Source organism: Chenopodium album, chromosome 13, assembly GCF_948465745.1.
Source record: "Chenopodium album chromosome 13, dcCheAlbu1.1, whole genome shotgun sequence".
Taxonomy (NCBI): domain Eukaryota; kingdom Viridiplantae; phylum Streptophyta; class Magnoliopsida; order Caryophyllales; family Amaranthaceae; genus Chenopodium; species Chenopodium album.
In genome coordinates, this window is record NC_137846.1 from 40,934,171 (window position 1) to 40,941,980 (window position 7,810).

General features: G+C 34.1%; 1 pseudogene; it reads right to left on the reverse strand.

Annotated features, from left to right (window-relative positions):
- Positions 1-4,356: 4,356 nt before the first annotated feature.
- On the reverse strand, positions 4,357-6,987 carry LOC145575509 (flavanone 3-dioxygenase-like; annotated as a pseudogene).
- Between the last annotated feature and the right edge of the window lie 823 nt (positions 6,988-7,810).

The window sequence follows — 7,810 nt, forward strand, 5'->3', positions numbered from 1 at the left end:
CAAAGTGGGCTATGGAGCTGTGCTGTCAACAGTCTTTGAGTCACTTGGGGTGAAGCTCAAAGGGATCTATGGTGGATTGGAGGAGAAGTCTGAGAATGTTATAAATGAAGAAATACTACTGGGAATTAGTTTAGAAGTAGTGAGTGGGAAAATAAGGAGAGTGGAAGCGAAAAAGATAGCAGGGGGAAGAGAAAAGAGAAAGAGGTTCCAGAGAAACCTGTCAGGAAAAGCAGGAGGCTGTCATCCAGCACAGTTCCTAAGACAAGTTTAGAGGAACCGTTAGAACTTGATAATGATGAGGAGAATGTGTTGACAGGGCAAGTGGCTGAGCTTAATTATAGAGCTAAAGTATCTAAAAAGCAGCTCAAGGCAGTCACAGGGCAGGTGCAGAAGCTTGAGAGGAAAGTGCAGGGTCTTGAAAGCAGTCTCAAACTACAGAAGCTGGAGTTCCAGAAGACTATCAAGGGTCTTGAAGATAAACTGGAGGAGTATATAAAGCAGAACCTGTAGGACAACAAGAAGATTCTTGAGCTCCTACAGACTTAAACCAGCCTATCCTCATCCCAGCCTTTCTAGCCCACTTTTGCCTAGACATTTCTCTTCTTACTATTTAGTCATGAACATGTTTAATTTCTGTTTTGGGTGAACAATTTATTTTGGTTTGTAATATTGTTTAGCAGGATGTTAATTGTTTGGTTTTTTTTATGAATGTTTTGGAACTTTGCCTATACATGTGTGTATGTGTATGTTATGAAAGCTTGTGGGGGAAAGTGGAACTAACTTAAGGGAAGTTAGTAGCGCTGCTTTCAGTTTCCCACACTCGATGAATTGCTTGTTGGGCTGTGGCTAGATGCTTAATGCTCTTGAAAAATCAGGACTTTTTGATAATGCCAAAAGGGGGAAAAGAAGAAGCAAACTTTGAGGCTAAAGTTGTTTTGGGTTCTAGTTGAGAAAGTATCAAAACTTTCTCAAAGTATCAGAAACCTCTGTCTGATTTGATGCCAGTAGTTTTTTACTTAGTTTAATTTTGAGTTCTGTTTTATTTTTAAGTTTTTCTTATTTTTGCTTTTGTTTTGTCTTATTTTCTGTTGTGTGTGTTTTTTTTTTCAGTTCATAAAATCAAAAATAAAAAATACGAACCTTTTGTTTTATTTAATCTTCTAAAGAGTTTGCTTAAGTTTGTCATCATCAAAAAGGGGGAAATTGTTGAAGCTTAAAGGTTTTGATGATGATAGACTTAAACTCAAGCAAACTTGACTAAAGATTTCTTTAAGTGTTTGACTAAGAACAGGTGAAGTGGACCTTGGTGTGGAAGAGTAACCTTGACTAAGAAGAACACGAAGAGAATACTTTAAGAAGGTTAAACAAGATAAAAGAAGAGTTCCCTAACAGGAACTTAGTTCTCTAACAAGAACTATCTAAGTTCCCTAACGGGAACTTGAAGACAGCAGGAACTTGGTCCTGGTCTGCATGAATCCCAAGCAATCTTCGAGTGCAGAATAAAATGGCGTAGGAACTTAACTTAGTTAAGATTTTATTTTCTAGATATGTTGTTAAATATATTAAGTAAAATATGCATGAAACCTATTAGAAGCGTGACAAGAGCTTGGCAAATCTAATAAAAAGGAAAAGATAAAAAAAAAAAATAGATTTTAAGAAAAGATTTTCTAAATAAATATTTCTTAAAATCAGAATATCAAAAAGATTTTATTCTTTTTGATAATCTTTCTTTATCTTATTTTCCGAAAAGATTTTCTTTAAGACTAGATTTACTTAAAAACCGTGTTTTGAGATTTAGTTAAAATTAACATAATTATCTTTTAAAAACCCTACTTGCTATACGAGTTAATCTTGTATAAATAGTAGAGATCTCATTTCATAGTCTTGGTGAGTTTATGCTTGAAGAAATCACTCGTGCTTTAATTGTGTAAGTTTGCCAAGCTTATCATCTTGTCATATTAGTTTCGGGTTTCGTGCATAGCTTGCCTAACATATACTAGTGTCGTATATTTTGTATTGGTTGGGTTCTTGGGTGAGTGTGTAATTTATATTTTGCATACAGTGTGTAAGCTTTTAGTGTGAGGCTGAGAGAGTACTTTGGGAGTACGAGTGAATATAAGTTTGGGACTTAGATTGGGTAGGATAGGGTCCTACTGTGTAGCAAGTTCAATGTGGAACTTGTGAGTAAAGGTCTGTGTATAATAGGTTGTAATTTGGGATTGCCCTATTATAGTGAAGTATCTTGGTTTTGGAAATCCCTTAGGAAGGGTCGAGGTTTTACTTCCAGTTGGGCCCTGGAAGGTTTCCTCGTAAAAATCTGTGTGCATTGCAAATTCCTTTACAGTTTATTTATATTCTGCAAAAAGTAGCAATAGGAACTCACATACAATTCACCCCCCCTCTTGTAGTGTTCGTCTCAACTAACAACTATGGTTTGGTATGACAATTGGAATTTTTTTTTTCTTAGATTATGTTCAAAAAGGGTTTGAGGGGAACGTAAAATTTCTAATTAATATCTGGTAGAAACAATTGTTGTTCAAATTATTTTTTTTGTTGCACATTCAGTACTACATGTTGTATTTTGAAGTTAAAAATATTGTACAGTTAGTCTGAAATATAGTATATGTTAAAAATATCACCTAATAGTATATTTGAATAGTTTTGTAGGAATGATATTTTTTATTTCAATTTTCAACAATTGTAATTTTTTATACAATATTTGATCTTAAAAATACAGTATAAAAATGGTAGGAACAAATTTTTGTTCTCCCAGATATGAACTTGGATGCCCTCTTGAGGGGAATGATTTCAGTCTGGGAATGCTTTTGTTGTTTGAAAAATTATCTAAGGTTGAGGGGAATAATTATGTCAACTGCTCTTCATGGTCCCACAGTTTAATTTGGTTTAACATCATCTTCATGGTTTTGGTTGACTATGTGTTATAGATCAATTTGATTGAATGTGAAATTGAATGTCGTATAATTGAGATTCCGAAAACAATTTTAGAAGTTTTGGCTTTATGGTTATTGTACAATATCAAAATCATTTGGATATGATGTTTTAATTTGTTATTTCTCAAATGAATTTTTCGGTTACGTTTAATCACATTCAAAAAGAAAAAATATATGAGTGAATTTAGTATTTGCTACCCAATTCGCAACCCAATTTGCTCTAATACCATGTCAAATACGGGTTTGGGTCATGCCCATATAGAGGTGAGAGAGTCCACTTCACAAAGCCCTAGAAGATTCCACCTTAAAATCATATAGGAGTAGCCCCTTAGGTAAATAAAATGAACACCTCTCTCTTCTTTTATCAATGTAGGATAGAGTTTCAAACTTTCAACACTCCCCCTCACGTGTGTGATTCCTTTTTATCTAGAATACTCACATGTGATGTTTCATGGGGTCAAACCTTTATGCTCCCTCTCACATGTGATATGCATTTTAATTCGGCACATAGTATGTTAAAGCTAGGCCCAAGTTGTGGCCTGACTCTAATACCATATTAAATACGAGTCTAGGTATTTAAAGGAATATTTAAAAGCCTAAGGATTTACTACTACTATCACAAAGTGATTTTAGTAAGGAACCTCCTCTGGGCTTGTAAATGAACCAGAATCTCCTATTCCTTGTTGTTGGGTTGCCTAAGCCCATTTATTCTAATATAAAAATTTAAAATAGTATTAGAGTCAAGGTTGTTGGGTCTCTTCTAAGCTGGTCTTTAATCAAGCAAGTGGATAAGGGCCTCAATAGGATGTTCAACCCCTGCTAGGATTGTTACATTTTCGTTAGCTCCAAATTCTAAGGGCACTTAAATGTGAGAGGGAGGGTTGAAACTACTTGTCGTTAACTCACATGTGAGTTATCCTGCATTGGAGAATGAGGAGAGAATGGATAACTTTATAATCCTAAGGAGTTACTCCTACTATCATCAATTGGTTGTACTAAGGAACCTCTTTTGAACTTGTAAGTGCACCAAAATCTCCTTCTTATTGTTAGACTCATTCATTCTAATATGAAAATTTAATATACACGTCACATTATGTTTGTTTTACCAAGATTATAATATCTCAAATTGAAGGAAGTACTACGTGCACTTATTGCTTATATAACATGCGAATTTCACCACAATATAAGTTACAAAATCTTTAATAAAATGCCAATAAAAAGAATTAAGAAAAATAAAGAAACGTCAATTACCATTTTTTATTTTTTATGCCTGTCATCACGATGTGCTTTTATAGAGTTAGTTATTAATGATTTTGTCACGTTTATTACTCATTGCACGATAAGGATGCATTGTGCCATAGGTGAACATTATGAACACAATACATTGCACACATATTTGATTCAATTATTTAAGCTTTGTTTGTAGTTTTGCCTTGACTTAATTAAGCTGGCTGAGCTTAAGATCAGATCAAGTTCTTCTTGGGACCAATTTTCTTCTTTTGCCAACTTCTTGAGTCTCACAATTTCGAGATACCTAGTCTTGTGCCTGTTGTTCATCTCAGCATATGTGATGGGTTCTTCCAACAATGACTTTTCTCCCTCTTTTAAGCTGACAGGATACACCTTTGCATCTTGCGCTGGATTCATGAATACTGCTATCGACATGACGACATTCGAGTCTCTTCCGAGTTTACAATTGCTTGATGATCAGCACTCTTGAATCTTCCATTGCTCATATACTGCTCATGAAACGATGAGACATCAATGATTTTTTTATTTTATTTTATTTTTTTTATGGTAAAAACGAAATTACTAAAGCAAATGTTTATTGTAATAGGTCTTGGATTGGACGGTTTAATTACTAGTAGTCTAAAATGTTTTAGTTACACTATAAAATTGTTACACAAAAAAATATAGCAAAGCATAATATGTGAAAAGTTATCAACTTTTTTTTTCCTTTTGCAATGGTCACTTATACGTATTAAATAAACTTTTAATTTTTTGTGTAACGAAATACATGAAGTGAGAAAAAGTGTCAAGTTAGACCGTCTTATCAAAGAATTTGTTTATGAGAACCGATGTTAGAGTTAACTTACATAGACATGATCTCCAAGATTAAGGACTAAAGCGTTTTTGATAGGGCGAACGGTGATCCAAGTTTTTCCATTATCCTTTGTAGCTTGCAACCCACCAACATGATCTTGAAGAAGCAAAGTAATGGAGCTTGGATCCGTGTGTCGTTTGAGCCCAACGGCAAGATCAGGTTGTGGGCACTTAGGGTAATGGTTAACCACCAAATGCTGGTTAAGATCACCCAAGGACTTTGCAAGAGCATCCTTCTCCAACCCCAAACCCTCGGACAACAACTCAAACATCTTGCAGGACAAGTTCATAATCTTTTCGCCGTAGGCTTCAACCATGATCTTCCACTCCTCAGGTTTGTTGGGCCATCTCGAGTAGTCTCTCCCTTGTACCGGGTATGTAAAGAAGAGCACCAGCTCACGCCAATTCGCTACTGCCTCTCCCTGTTACAGTTCGTTTCATTATGTTTTCCACCATGTTAAGATGTGAGATGTCTGAGTATTACACTAGAGTGAATGTGTGATATTATGTCTTTCTGAAAGTCTAAGATTTCAACTAGCATACTTCAAATAAATTTCTCTATGTTCTCTCCAAAATAAAATTTATTTATATGGTACTTTGGAACAGGTCAGAAGTAAGAGTTGTTTGGAATATGAACCATGTATATATGGAATTGGACACCCGACAATGTTAGTGATAAAGATTTGGCCTTATAATTTTAAGGTAATAGGATCAAATCCCACTAAGGGCGCTGAATTGGATTAACATACAAGAGGTAATTGGTGAAGTAGGTCTTTCTCCTTAAAATCACCCTTGGCTATAATTTATTTTTTATAAAAACTCTATCGGTCTTAATAACCATTTTATTTGCGTCTTAGTTTCTCAAAGTTAAAAAACGCGATGATATATTTTTTCATTAGAAATAAGAAGCATCATCACCGTTTCAATTTATATTTTCGAAATATTAATATTTTTTTATAATTTTTTATCAATAAATAATCAAGAATTTAAATTACTGAAAATAAAAAAGTGTGCGTTGGAGATCATAAAAATGAAAATAACAAATTTACGGGTAAAATAAGTAAGTTTATCCAAATGATTTTTTTCCCTTTTGAAGCCTTTGGTTTGATTTGGAGTATTTTTTTGTTTGACTTTGGACTTCAAGTTTTGAACAGGAAAAATTACTTCATATGATTGAAGGTGATGTTGACCAACTAACCTTATAATGTTGGCTACTTAGCTCTGATCTGATTTATGCGTACGGATGACTTTATATTGCGGCTTTTTCTTTTGACGGGGTATATTGCGGCTTACTAGGCCGCTTGTGGCAGATCAAATTTTTAATAATACATCGATATTATTTTAATTTAGTCAAGCAATCAATATAGTTTAACATGTACGTTCCATTTAGAATCTTGGAAGTTTTAGTACAACATGTACCAACAGTATCAATCTCAACTTTTTTTTTATTACTTACACGTAAAGGATAATTATATTGTAACCTCTTACTATATGGTATGAAAATTTTGAAGACAATTTCGAGCATGAAAACTAACAACGTAGTTAAGTTTACCTTTAGATGACTAGAGATAAGGAATCCACCCTTATGCTTTCCTGGAGACATCTCAAACCTGAGCTACTGTTCATCAGGAAGTGCAAAAAACTCCTTCGAATACTTACTCATTTCATTGATGAGCTCGACATTAATGCCATGATCCACCAATTGGAATATCCCCCATTCCTCGCACGCCTCCACCACCTTCTTCAGTATTGCCTCCCTCCTTCCCCCGGGATACTCCTCGGTGAGTCTGGCCAATGAGATCACCGGAATGTCCTCACTAAACTCATTATGGGCCACCTTAGCCTTGTCCCTCTCATCTATAATGTAACCATCTTTTAGTGTTTTTTCTTTGGCTAGTGTTGTGGGTGTCACAACTGCTGTTGTTGGCGCCATTGTTATTCTTTGTTTTTATTAATACTTTTAGGGGGTGTTTGGTATAAACATTGTAAATGAAACGGAAAGAATTCAATAAGTAAGGAAAAGGGTAATGATAAACGTTACCTTTATTATATGTTTGGTATCCTAGTGGAATGGAACAATTTGAGGAGATTGTGATTGAGTAAGGAAACATATTTTGTTTCCACTAGTTTGTCAAGGGTAACAAATTGGGTTACTTTGTTACCCTCTGAAAATAGTATTTGTTACTTTTAACTCATACCAAACAAGTAGAAATGAAAACACTTAATTGAATCTGTTTCCTACATCTAAAACTACTATACCAAACGCCCCCTTACTCTTTTGTGCTTGATTATATTTACAACCTTGGGACTTGGGTGGTCTGTTGTATAAATGTTATGGCTCGTTATTGAATTTTTTCATGGCTATCTGTGAGGATGATTTGATATATGCAGTACGAAGTTCCATTGACTTGCCAAAATTATATAAAGTTTAGTCAATTTAAGCGGCCTCCAAAAAATACGGAAACAATCAATCAAAGTCAGCGGCGTACTTGCTACGTAAAGGGTAAAAGTATAAAAATAATTAACGTCCTATTCATATCATTAAGATTATATTATTGTGATTTCATAAACATTAATTGCAGTTTGGATAAAGTAAATAAGTTCCATCACTAGGTGGGAATTTTTTTTTATTATAGTAAAATCAATTTATTAAAAATCATATGACATTTAAAAAAAACCTGAATCCAACAAATTAAATCTAACTAAATATATAAAAGAAGGATTTTTCGAGAAAAGTATTTAATTAATTTTTTTTA